Source organism: Quercus robur, chromosome 5 (genome assembly GCF_932294415.1).
Source record: "Quercus robur chromosome 5, dhQueRobu3.1, whole genome shotgun sequence".
NCBI classification, from domain to species: domain Eukaryota; kingdom Viridiplantae; phylum Streptophyta; class Magnoliopsida; order Fagales; family Fagaceae; genus Quercus; species Quercus robur.
The window spans coordinates 80,115,080-80,129,098 of NC_065538.1; the positions used below are offsets into that span (position 1 = coordinate 80,115,080).

A 14,019-nucleotide genomic window follows, 5' to 3' on the forward strand; every position below is an offset into this window, starting at 1 on the left:
CACTGTGTACACAATAAATGCTGACACGACAATAAAATAATATTAAAAAAATTGATTTGGCATTTTTTAAATGCCATGTTAGCATATAAATTATTAAAAAAAGCCAGGTAATAAAAAAAAAACAAAAAAAAAAATTAATGTTATTAAAATAAATAATTTAATAACATTTAAAAAAAAATAAACGTTGAATTCTTTTGTTATTTTCTTTTTATTATTTTCGAAAGAATAGGGGTAACATGTTCTTCGTGTTCTTCAGCTTGCCCAGAAAATTAAAATAATCTAAGATTATATTCTCTTTTCTTGTATTTTCTTAGCAAATAAACATGCACAAATTCATACAAAATCTCTATCCTTCACCGAAACCTCCAACATGAAGAAATCATCAAACCCACATGGAAAAGCCAACCCAAAAAAATCATCAAACCTCCAACCCAGAAAAATTATCAGACCACCAAAACCTTCAACCCAGAAAAATCATCAAACCCCGAAACCTCCAACCCAAAAAATCATCAACCCCACATGAAAAAACCAAGCCCAGAAATTTAAAACAAATCAACACCCACAGGGAAAAAAAAAACCCAGGTCAGAGAGAAAGTGATCTGATTGGTTCTTTTCCCCACTCTCTTAGCAACCAAACACAAAAAAAAAAAAAAAAAAAAAATCATCATCTCCTTCAATTTTGTAACCCTTTACTAGACCCGATCTGTGACCCACATGCCTCGACCTAGCAACGGAGCTTGCTTGCTCACTCCCAAGTGTAGGAGATCGTAGCAATATATTTCTCGGAGCACCGAGGTCGAACCACAAGGAGCAGAGTAAATTCAAAGACAATATAATTAAATAAGAATTTGGGTGAATAAGAAAAATACTTTTGCTTGGTGATTATTAACAAGAAGAATAATAATAAAAACTGATTTTAATCAATAATGTAAATACTAGGGCATCAGGGTGTTTCCCTATATCGATATGAAATTCTTTGTGATCTAAGAAAATATCTATTTCATAATTGATTGTTCTTATACAATTAAAAACTTATGATTCGGTTGAACTGAGACAATTCAAGAACGCATGATAACCTCGATTGATAATGTGGTTAGAAAAGTTTTCAGAAAAACCCATTCACTTTAAATCCTGATTTCTATTTGAAACTATTAGAAATTCATCTAAACAATAAGAAAAACATGATTGAACTTATTGAAAGCATAGAAGAACTAATACATCAAAAGAAATCTAATTGAACAATCAAATATGTTGTAGATAAAATCCTAGAAAGAATCACATTGAATATTCATACCGTATAGAAGAAACATAACCCCTAGCCCTAGCAAAGAGTTTAGGCTGCCATTAAAGAAAGAAAAATACAAGGTTTTCTCTCCAAAATTCGTTCTACACAGCCTCCCTCAAAACCCTAATGTCTAAGTGTCCAAATAAAATAAAACATTTACTATTTTAATTTCCGTCCAGGTTTACAGCGGTAACTTGTGAGTTAATTTCGGCCTTCAAAAATTGAGACTTTCGAAAAACTCAAAACTGGAAAGTTGTAGATATTTAAGTTATGGTTCCAACCCATCTAGCCTTGTGTCAATTGGATTTTTGAGGAGAGAGATACGCCCAAAATACTGATCAGTGCTCAAATCAGATTTTTCCTTTTCAGATTCTACTTCTTTGATTTCTTTCCTTATTTGAAGCTTCCAATCATGGTAGACGATCCAAGCACTCCAGCTGCACCTCCTTAGACATTTAAGCATGGTCCTTTAGCTCCACTTTAATTCTAGTTTGGCTTCCATTCTCTCACAAATTCCTGTAAACTCATATTTCTCACATAATTTCCTGAAAGTAGAAAATTGCACACAATGAATAACATTTTATTCAAGAAATTATGTCAAGATAAATAATAGGGACTAATGCAAATCATGACTTAATTATACAAATTAAGCATAATAATAAGGAGATAACACCCATATAAATATATAACAAGTATACATTTTAAGGCGTTATCAGAGCTCCAATGTGGTGATGTTGGGCCTGTACGATGGAGGCCATGGAGGCGATGCATGTGTCGATCTACTTTGAGTGCTACGACGTGCACGACGACATGAAGAAAGTCCCCAAGGAATTCATGAACTCAATCAAGAAGAACAAGGTGGGTTTCTAGGTAGATCGAAGAAAGAGTTTTGTTTTATTTGGCCATGGGTGTCTGGGTTTGGAGCTTGGTGTCTTTTGCCATGGGTCTCTCAATTTGAAGCAAAGGGTTTGGAGTGGATCAGATCAAAGAGAGAAATAGAGACTGAGAGAATTCAAGGGGCAGAGAGAGATATTTGGGTTAGGTTTGTGAGTTTGGTTTTTTTTTTTTTTTTCCTTTTTTGTCTAAAAATTGGATTTTTTTTTTTTTTTTTGGGTGATGTTATGCTGGGTGACTAAGAAAATTTTAGAAAATTGTTATAAGTTTTTTTTTTTTTTTTTTATCAAATTTAAAAATTGATAAAGCTTTTTTGTTTTTAATTTTTCCGGTTTAAATTAAAATCAAGAAATTAATTTTTTAAAATTTTTTTTTATTAATTTATATACTGATGTGGAATTTTAAATGTTGATGTGGCATTTAAAAAATGCCAAATCAAATTTTTTAATATTATTTTATTGCCATGTTAGCATTTACTGTGTACACAATGCATTCCGTTTGCCACCTCAGATTTTTCTGTTACTGGGTTGATGGTAGGGACCATTTTAAAAATGATTTAAAAAAATCAGGGACTGACCTAGGAGCAAAATCTATTTAAGAACCAAACCGAGAAATGGCCCAAAATGTAGGGACCAAAAGTGCATTTAAGACTAAAATATTTTCAATGTAAAATATTTTACATCTAAAAATATTTTACAGCAAAACAAACTAAGCATAAGTGACATCTTTAATTTCTTTACTTTCCTACAGCCACTCAAATACCAAACAAATGGATTATGTGAATTCAAATAAAATATTAGCAAATTATTGCATAACTTCAATATATATCAATCAACAAAATTAAGGCTAATTACCTTATTTTTATCTATACTATTTACAAGAGAATTCCTCTCTCTGGGTTGGATTTTATATGGTTCAGAAATACCTCTAAACCTTATATTTAATTGGGAAAAAACTTGAGAACAATCAGGTAAAAATATATTTCTAACTTCATTTAAAATGCCTACAAAATAGAACATTCTCTTACTAATTCATGACTTCAAAACAAACTTATCCAAAATTTAAATTAAAAAAAAGAAAAAAAATTATGATACCAGACAAATAAATAAATAAATAAAAACCTCATTGTACACGCATAGGGTGTATGATGAAGCTAGTTTTATATAAGAATTTAGCCAATAATCCTAATTCTAACAGATGTCAATTATAGGATGAGTTTTGAGTACATGTTGCTTGTAGTTGAAGAGAGTGGTTCCATGATTGCCAATCTAACAATGGATCTGGGTTGAGGTATTACGTACGATATTGTAACTGCGGTATTTGTGGCTTAGGGTGCATTTGTTTTGGTTGAAAAGGGTTTCAGGAAATCATTTTACACCCCTCTATGTGTTTGGTAAGCATAGAAAATTGGGTCAAACGGAAATCAATTTCCGCATTGACCGTAAAATAACCCTCTTAGCCCGTAAAACCAATTCAGTTTTTATTTTACCTTCAAAGGATTTCCACCCCAAGAAAATAGGAGAGAGAGAAATAGCAAGCTACCCATCGCACCAGAAGCACCGATCTCGTCGCACCCCAGCACTGGCTCGTCACACCCCAACACCGACTCATCACACCCCAACACCGGCGAGATCGCACCCACTCAACCTCACTGCCATGCTCCACCGCTGCATGTCTCCAATCCACCACTGCCATCACCACCACTGCCATCACCAACCCCGCCATCATCCAAGCTACCCTCCTTCATGAGCTCCGATCCATATCCAAGCTACCCATCTACCCACATAACCCAATCCTCCATGCGCATGTGATACGAATTGTATCAACTACTATCAAGTGAAAAAAAGGTATGAATTGTAGATAAGTATTGATCATATTTATGAATCGTATGCTATACGTATCTTATAAAATTGAGTGACAACCGTACAGAAATAGATGACTTAGATTTACTTGTGCAAAATGTCTAGGATCACACGTATAAAACCATAATTGTCTATATGGTAGGCAACCAGTAATAGAGAAAAAATTGTAGGTCCATGTGAAAGTAACAGACAATTACTCATAATCAATTATAAGAAAAATTTTTACCAAAAAAAAAAAAAAAATTATGAGACGTGTTATGTCCACAATATTTTTATAACAAATTCAAGTTAGCAAGTTGTTACAGGTTTTTAATTTGAATCTACAACTGAAATTACTTTGTTGCCCACTAATAACAGTAAGTAACAACCTGTCACATAGAATTTGTTGTGAAAATATTGTAAACGTAGTGTTCCTCCTTTTTATATGGTACTAAAATTACTCTTATTTGTGAGAAAGGGAATCAAAAGAAAATGAAGGACGGATGGGGCCAGTTTGAAATTCTCAACCTCTTGTTCAGCCTACAATGATATGGCGTTTGGTACATAATAATGTTTTAGGATTCCCAAGAATATTTAAAGATTCTCATGTTTGGTTGCAAATTACTCTAGGGAATTAGATGTTAGGGGAATCTGAAGTCCCCCTTTAAACCTCTCTTAGCAGGAATGTGGATTCCATTTAAAATAGGTGAGTATCTAGATTCCCAAGTTTAAAGGAAATTTTATTTTTTTTATAAATTGACAATTTTAATCTTTTTTTCTTATTATGTAAGCAATTAAGAAAAAATATAAAACAAATCATCAATATCTTTTCCTGCCAAAATAACATAAACATGATAGACAACTTTGTTGATATATTCTTCAACAAAGTTCTATTCAGGTTTTACGTGTGGGGGAAAAAAAAGTTTGAAGGGGACCCTCCATTATTGCTAGGTATTCACTTTTGCTATTGTGCGTGTGTTGCTTAACAAATTATTAATAGTTTATATTTTATTTTCCATTATTTATTTAGAGGAAGATTTTATTTTTATTTATTTATTTTTTAAGGAATTGGTAGTTCATATTCAAATCTAAGGATAAAATGGAAAAAAGAAAAAAAAATTTCCTTTAAGATTCCTAGAAATAAACTAAACATTATTTGGTAAGAGATTCCCAATGAAACCAAACATAGGAATAACTATATTCCTAAGCATCCAGATTACAAGGAATCACATTCCTAGGTATTTGGATGATAGGAGTAACGTGGATTCTCCCGTACCAAATGCCACATGAGAGTAAAATAAAAGAGTGAGACAACGTCGCCTAAATTATAAAATCAAGAAGTGGGGTGGTTTTGTTGTCAAGTCATAGTTTCAGTGCAAAAAGTGTGCACGGTTATATGCAATAACAAGTGTGAAATAAACACCACTCACAAAGATGAAACGTGATCCATGAGGATTGCCATGTGTATGGCCGTTGGGGTGGTTTATGTACGTAAATTTGGCTAGGTGAAATATAATCATTGGATTTTTTTTTTTTTTTTTGATAAAATCATTGGATCTTTGGTAGTTTACGAATCATTATGGTCCGTTTTGATTGTCAAGGTTTGTGCTGGACTGATATATACCTTACATCCAATTCTGACCGAGTAAAATGGAAAATAATAATTTGTTTTCACTCTCGAATTCTAAAATTCGTTTCTCTCATCAAATAAAAGATGAATTTTATTATTAACTAGTCATAGACCCATGCGATGTGTGGGAATAAATAATTATTTTGTATTGTAATTTTCTCTAAAATTTGTTGAAGATAATTTGTTCTCCCTAAAAATTAAACTGTTTCTATTCAGTCTAATTAGGTCTACTTTGGTCTCATTCGGTCCAATTAGGTCTATTTCGGTCTACCCGGTCAATTTCGGTCCACTTTAGTCCATTTTAGACTAATTGAACCATAAATTAATTCTTTTTGTAGGTTGCCTTTCCAAGTTTAACTCAAAAATTCCTTTTTTTTTTCCTTGAATTTTTGTTTTGAAAAGTATGATTTGTTATATTTCGGCTAAATTCTTTAGTTTTGAGTTAAAATATAAAAAGAAAATAGACATTAAAAATTAGAAATATAAGCTCTAAAAATGCAATAAAATGATAAATATTTGATAAATATTCAAAAGTCTTATTCAGTCCACATTGGTTCTATTCGGCCCATTTTGTCTTCTTCAGTCCTATTTAGTCTATTTTGTCCACTAAAGTTCTATTCAATCCATTTCAGTCCATTCAATCTTATTTAGTCCACCTCAATCCACATTGACTCTATTCGATCCACATTGGTCCTATTCTATTCACTTCGGTTCTATTTGGTTCACATTGGTCCTATTCGGTCTATTCCGTATACTTTTGTCATATTCAGTTCACTTTGGTCCTATGTGGTCCATTTTTGACCACTTTGGTTCTATTTGGTCCTATTTAGTCCATGCTATCCACTTTGGTTTTATTCGGTTGACATGGGTTCTATTCAGTCCATTTGGTCCACTTCGGTCCTATTTACTATTCACATTGGTTTTATTCGGTCTAGCAGTAATCCTCTTCATCTATGGTCTTCTCTATTCACTTACAAGATTTTGTATGAAAGTGCCATCTTCTTCAGCTTTTTTTCAATCAAATAAATACCCAGAAACCTCTAGCTCCCATTCAACTACTCTTTCGCTTACATGACTCAGGTCTAGACCAAGCTTTCATTGATGCTCTACCTATGTTCTACTACAAAGATATGATAGGCTTGAAGGAGCCATCTGATTGTGCCGTTTGTTTGTGTGAATTTTCTGACCTTGACAAGCGAAGATTACTTCCTACTTGTAGTCATGCCTTTCACACTGCATGTATGAAAAGCACGCCCTCTCTGTAGAGGGACTCTATTGGGCTCTGGCAATCCTAAGAAAATTCCAGCATTATATTTTGTTGTTTCCAGGGAGCAATCAAATAGGTTTCCCAGTGATGGAGAGAACATGTCTTCTAGTAGTCAGAAGCCAATAAATATAGAGGAAGCTGTTGGCGAAAAGAGGGTATTTTCTGTGAGACTTGAGAAGTTCAGAAGCTTACATGATGGAGTAGGTTGTGGAAGGAGAGAAATTGAAACAAGTAGCTGCAATTTTTATGTTTGGAGATGTTATTCAGTGGATACATTTCAATATGTGGTTGATGATTCAAATCTACAAGTGGCATTGTCTGATGGTAATAGTGTTGGTGATGGAGGTAGTAACGTGAAGCATTTCAATGAAAGAGGATACCTTGCAAAATTTTCAGATAACGGGGATGTGGAGGGAAAGAAAATCAGTGGCCGCATTAAAGGCGAGAGCTTCTTTGTATCCAAGATCTGGCTTTGGTCAAAGAAGAAAGTGCTCTGAACAATCGAATGGATTTGCTGCATTTCCTTAATCCAAGTATATCCCAATTAATAATGATGAAACTCATGCTCTGTAAAAGGTGTATGAGTATGACTAAAATTTTTTGTGTTCTCTCTTGATTAATCAATCAATCACACACGTAAGCTAGTAAGGTTCTGTCCTGTTTATCTTATTTCCAGCTATAATGGAAAGATACACCTCTTATTTCAAAAATTACTCATCTTTTGCCAAAAGTTTCAAGGGCAGGTTCCATAGATTACCATGCATTATGTTACATACACTTTGTTACAAACACATTCATTCATTATCTTTTGTCAAAAGTGAAAGCTCGTATTTGTGTTAAAACACAAGAGCTTGTTCAGAAAAAAAAAAAAAAAAAAAAAAAAACTACGGTTAGATTGCTTTTACTCTAACTTATACTAAGTATGAAACAAGAGTAAATAAGTGCACTGATAACACTACCCTAAGCCAAATTCATCCATCATCAACAATAAAATAAAAGCTTAAAGAGTAGGGAAGAGAGATGCAAACACAAGATAACATCAAGACGTGTTATCGAAGAGGAAACTAAAGAACTCAGCAAGAAACCTCTCCGCGACCCTTCAAGTCAAAATCGATTCACTAGAGAATAAAATTGGAGTACACGAATAACAAAAGACCCTCCAAGCCTAGTCTATCACATATACTTGAGCCTTCCAAGCTCCTACTACCAACGGATTTCTCAGAGTCATGTCTTCTCTAGCTTTTTGAATCCTGCACTACGCCCGATTGCATTCGTCAAGCCTTACTGGCTTCTTTTGGCAAATCCCCAAAACTTCCTAAGTTCCAAAACACTCTCTACACTCTGAAAAGGTGTGGGTTGTGTTTAGGTACAAATCTCCTCTCAAGGTACGACAATGGGAGAAGGAAGGAGAAAATACTAAAATGATTTCTCACTAAGGATGAATAGCTCTCTCTCTAAAAGATGGGTGTGTTGTGTTGTAGAAAACCTATCTAGGGTTTTTCTCTCTGAATAGTCTCTTTTACTTTTGTGGGTAATGAGGGTATATATAGTATGGGTGAAGGGTAAGAAAGTCACACTTAAAATCTTCCAGGCAGAATGTTTCATAGGTACCTTGCGAGATGGCTTGTCTTTCGAAGTACTTGCAAAATGAAGCCTGGCACTTGACTCTTCAGCTTCTAACATGTGTTTTTCACGTGGTATTTTTGCATGTTACTCTTCTCACGATCTTCTTGCAAGCTAGTTGCAAAACTGTATTGATTCTTCATTTCATGCTCGATTCTTCACCAACTTAATACTAAACCCAATACAATAAAATCCCACAAAATACAAGGAACAAAATAATGCAATTACAACACTTTTTGTCATGAAATAAAGCCAACATAAAATATAGTTGTAAATCACAATTTTACAAAAAGTTTCATGGGCAAGTTCTCATCTTGGTCTCTAAAGTTTACCAACTGAGTTTTTTTGCTCTCTAAAGTTTCAATTGCGCATTACTGCCTATTGGTCCCTAAAATTTAAAAAATGAGTGCTATTGGTCATTCTGTTAACTTCAGTTAGTTTACTAACCTATGTGTCTAACATAACCAATTGTAGTAGCTAGATTTTCTTTGTTGTAAGTATGTGAAATCTAACACTACACATTCAATTGAATTAAGTGATTCTTACAATCCAGAACAAAATTTGCTATTTCCAAGGACAATTGCACTTAATGAATTGGAGATAAAATTTTACCTTTTACATACTATTTTGTAAATACGTTGCAGTGGGAAGAACCCATAAAATGAATCTAATTTCCATTTAAATTTTAACTTAATTAGAGTACTAGTTTAATATACCACAAATGTAAAGAGAGAGAGAGGGTACCTCAATGCTTTGGAGTTAGATGGCACTCGGATGAAGAGTTCAAAATGATAGAAAACTCGTTGAGAGTCTAATTTTTTTTTTTTTTTTTTTTCAGAGAGAGTTTTAACCTATGGCGTCCGCTCCTATTGATAGCTCTTTATCATCAGACCAAGACACCAATCAGTTTTTGGTGTAGGCGGAGATTGAACCCCATATCTCTTATTAAACTATTAGAGACTTTACCAGTTGAGTTAGCTGGAACCCACCATTGAGAGTCTAATTTGATCATCATAAATTAGGTCGTAGTTAGTAAGTTTAAGAATAAATACAAGGTTAAGGATAAAAACTAAAAGTTTAAAAAGTTTAATAAACTAAAAACTAAAAACTCTTTACCACCAAATTCTTCCATTTTTTTTTTTTTTGCCAAAAATATACTCTTAGTTCCTAAAGTTTATCCACGGAGTGATTTTGGTCTCTAAAGTTTTAAGTAAGCACTATTGCCTATGGGTCCCAAAGTTTAACAAATGAGCGTTATTGGTCATTCCATTAACTTTTGTTAGTTTGCTGGTCTATGTGTCTAACAGAGTAATGACATGACAATATGCCATTGACCAATTGACGTGACAACTTTTTATTATTACAAAATTACACATAATAAATTCATGATTTACAAAATAGGTATGATCTTTTCCCAAATCAAACCTGCTTCAAACGGTTCTTCCCCCAAACATTCCAAATCCCTTAACATGCAAGGCAATGGAGAAATCAATGATAAGATACCCTTATTATTTAAAGAGTAACCAAGAGTTATGTAACTTAACTGATACTTTTTGGTGTTCATAACGGAAATGCCTAATGTTCAAATCCTTCCAACCAATGTAATTATCAAATTTATAAAACCTAAAATAAAAGTATACAATAAAATATTTTTCCACACCCCTTAGCCTTTAGTCATCTCTCCTCCCTGTCACTATTGTTTATAAATGTTATCTACTCAAATTCTCCCCTTATCTAATACTATATATAATAGCAAAAGCCTTTAAGGAGGTGTTGCCACGTTAGGAAAAATGGCCCCTTAAAATTCAGACACGTATAAGTTAAAAGCGATAAAATACAATGTTTAGCAATACTGTAGCACCATTTAAAAGCCTCTCTATAAATAATAAAAATTAACCGGTTAAAATACTATGCACACAGAGATAGAAATAGAGAGAGAGAGAGAGAGAGGCAATGAGGCAATGAAGCCTCCGTTCAATCTGATAAAAGAAAAAAACTCCATTAAAAAAAAAAAAAAAAAAAAAAAAACCATTCCAGAGCACATATTTATAACAAAGTAGCGCGTCTAACTCTATCACTTCTTCACTCCATATTCGGAAGGTACGCATTGAATTTTTCTGGAACTTCTTACTGGCAAAGAGAGAAATATCTAAGGCTAGCCATCACCATCAATTTCCCCACCACCATCCGTTCCCTTTCCAGATTCAGACCATCAGATTGCCAGAACCGACATCGACAACGGTACATTTTTTTTTTCTCAATTTTGTAGGTTTGTGTATAAAACGTTACTTTTAATTGAATTTTTTTTTTGTTCGGTCGGTTTAGATTTGATTCGTTTTTGTTATGGGTTTTTGGATTCTCTATCAAAATGTTTATTTTCTCAATTTTAGATATTTGCTTTTGTTTTGTTTTTTGTTTGTTTTTTCAGATTACAGAAATCACTAAAAAAATTGATTTTAGTTTGGGTACTTCTGTTTCTAATCTTAACGAAATATTTGGGATTAAATAAGTATAGAATTGAATGTTGCATTGATACTTATTTTAGGTTTTTCTGCCAAAATACGGTTGAGAGAGAGAGAGATATGTTGCAAAAATACAAGGAGAACCGAGAAAGAGAACAATAGAGAGAGAGATTCGGTCTGTCTCGATTTCTCTCAAGATTAGAATTCACATAAAGGCCTACTTCCTCCCAAAGTCTACGTCCTTCCAGAACTGCTACCGGTTAGTTTTTCTCTTTGCTTTTCAGTTTATATATTAAATTAGATCAGGTTTTAATAATTTGGCTGGATTGTTTTTAATTTGACTTTTTGGGTTATATTTCTGATTAAGGTGTTTGAGTTATTATTATTATTTTGTTTTGTTTTGTTTTGGGTATTTGGTTAAATTGATGTGTGGGTATCTATTTATGGTGTTCGATTAAAACTCAGATGAATGGAATGAAAGTCCTTAAGTGAGTTCCAGTCTCTTTTGGATACTTTAAAGATCAAAACAGAGCAATAGATAATTGGGTTTTTTCCTTTTCTAGGTCTTTTAGAAGAAGTAACGTGGATCTCTTTGGGGTATGCTTTTCAATTTGTTCAATCTATCATTTTTTTGAAGAATCAGGTATTAACTTCAAACAATGGGTATGACCTTTTTAATAGTTTGTTGAATTCATTTTTTTTCCCAATTTATTACACATGGTACAATCTTAGGTATTATACAAAAATGAAAAAAAAAAAAAAAAATGCCTCTTCAAATGTGGCATCATGATTATGTGAGCAGGGTATGTATTCTCTTCATGATATGTTGCGATCAAATTGTATTCTAATCATGCACCACAACTGTGTATTATCCATACTCTCAAGAGGATTGACTCTATATATCTTATGTGCCTACTTTGCTATAATGGATGTGGTTTAGTATGGTGTGACTAGGTGCCATGCATTTTGAGTCTCATTTGAGACTAACTGTGAGAGTTAACAAAACTATTTTTTGAGAAATTAATATAAGAAATGCATTTACTAAATAGGAGTACATTAATAGAAAAGACATTCCTAAATCCCTAAAAATTATTTGCAAAAAAATTGTAAAACCCAGGTAGAATCAAATGCAATCCAAATAGTGGTAATGTTTATTTGCAATGGTAAATATACGCATCGCTTTATCATGCATAGTGGTAATGTTTATTTTTCATGACTTCTATCTGTTCAGAGTTTAGGAAAAAAATTTTGTTTTGGCCAGAAGGAGATGATTGTTGAGAGATTGAATACATACTAGATTGCTTTCGAATATGCTTTGTTAGTTTTTGTGTTTTTCTATTAAAATAAAAATATATGGGAAAAATTGTGTGCTTCATATTTGCTTAAGTTGGTAGAAGTCTTGACGGTGATAAATTTTTGTTTCTCAAGGTTCAGCAAAGGTGAGTGTAGACTTATTGACAATTTTTTTTCAAAGTGAAATTGGAAGTAGGAACAAATAAAGAAATAGCAAAGATTTTGTTAAAAAACTGTGTTACTTCATATCAAGGGATTATTTATTTAATATGGTTGTATGATTATTTCCTGCCATTTTAAAAAACCTTCTTACCCTTTCACTTTTTGTTGAAATTCAGATTTGCTGAGTTTTCCTTGTCAAGTATGAAACTTAATAATTAATGAATATGCCAAATTTCAACTTGGATGGTTTAAGATCTGAAAGTTTAGACTGCATAGTTATGGGTTTACCCTCTTTCTATTGATGTTACGATATGAGATTATTACTTCTGGTAGTTATTTTGCATTGCTGGAATTTTGCTCATGAAGAACAAGAAAAGGCATATATTTTAAAAGATGATTCAGTTATTGTTGCTTTGGTATATGAATAAAAATAATTAATTATTGAATGAGTTTTGAATTTTTTATTTATTTACATATTCTGGAGTATTTAATAAAACCCAATTTCTTGATATGTTAATTTAAGTGCTATTTGGGAAGAATAGAAAGTAGTTTGTACCACCTGAGAAATTTCTTTTTAATGTTGTTTGTTTAGAAATGGATATGTGTTCTTCTTTCTACTATGCATTCTAAATTTTTTATTTTTTGTGGGAAAGGGTCAAAAAGAAAGAAATAAACTAAAGAATAGAGCACATGGTGTGTGTATAGTGTCTTAGGTAAATTTGGAGAACTATGTTGAATCGTTCATATGCTAAGAGGTTTTTTTCCCTGCCTAAAAAAAAAAGAACCAAGAAATTAAACTAGAAATAATAGTCTATTTGAAGTGAAGGAAATGTCTATACTTGATGAAATGAAGGAATTTTACCTTTGTTCTCTGATGTAAAAAGTTAAGAAACAGAAAATATCCAAACTACTTGATGTGTTTAAATTTGTTAAAGATGAGATTTTAGATGCAATTCCTCCAGCATGTATGTGCTTCAACTTTGGACATTAGTTTAGTAAAAATTTTCTTGACACTATAGTGCTTATGACCATTACACGCTTGAAACTTCCATGGAGGAGATTTGGTGGCTTGGATTATAAGATGCATTCTTAGAATTTAGACTACAAAAGATTGAGCAAAGTGTAACTTGGCAGAGAAAAAATATGAATTTGTTTTTCTTTTCCAATTTTGTTTTAGGTTCTTTTGTGGTTTTCAACTTTTCATAGATTTAATTTAGAGTGTTTCTTCCAATAGATATTAAAATATTGTTTCTTTGTTTTTATACATTGGAATTTTACCTTATATTATTATTGAATACGTTCTCCTTAGTTTTCGTGATTGTTATAGATTAGCAAAAATAGTTTGAGTGGATTATGAATAGAAGTGCACTTCTACTAAAGAAAACAATTTTTGAAATGTGGAGCTCAAAAGGTTGTATTAGCTTCTATCATTTTAGAGGTTACATTTAAACGTGGACAACAATCATCCATTTAGCACACCAAAGAATCCATTTTGTTCTTATTGTGTATACCTTTGTAGTTGGCATGTTCAAGATGGACAAAATAAAAAAATAATGCATGTG

At 32.5% G+C, this 14,019-nt stretch overlaps 1 long non-coding RNA gene and 1 pseudogene across 1 annotated transcript; both read left to right on the forward strand.

The window, feature by feature from the left end:
• The first annotated feature begins 2,032 nt into the window (after nt 1–2,032).
• LOC126728793 (RING-H2 finger protein ATL47-like) lies at nt 2,033–7,414 on the forward strand (annotated as a pseudogene).
• A 3,138-nt stretch (nt 7,415–10,552) lies between these two features.
• On the forward strand, nt 10,553–13,775 carry LOC126727314 (uncharacterized). The gene is made up of 3 exons (XR_007656201.1): nt 10,553–10,781; nt 11,086–11,261; nt 11,566–13,775. It is a non-coding gene; the product is annotated as an uncharacterized LOC126727314 (long non-coding RNA).
• Nucleotides 13,776–14,019: the final 244 nt, after the last annotated feature.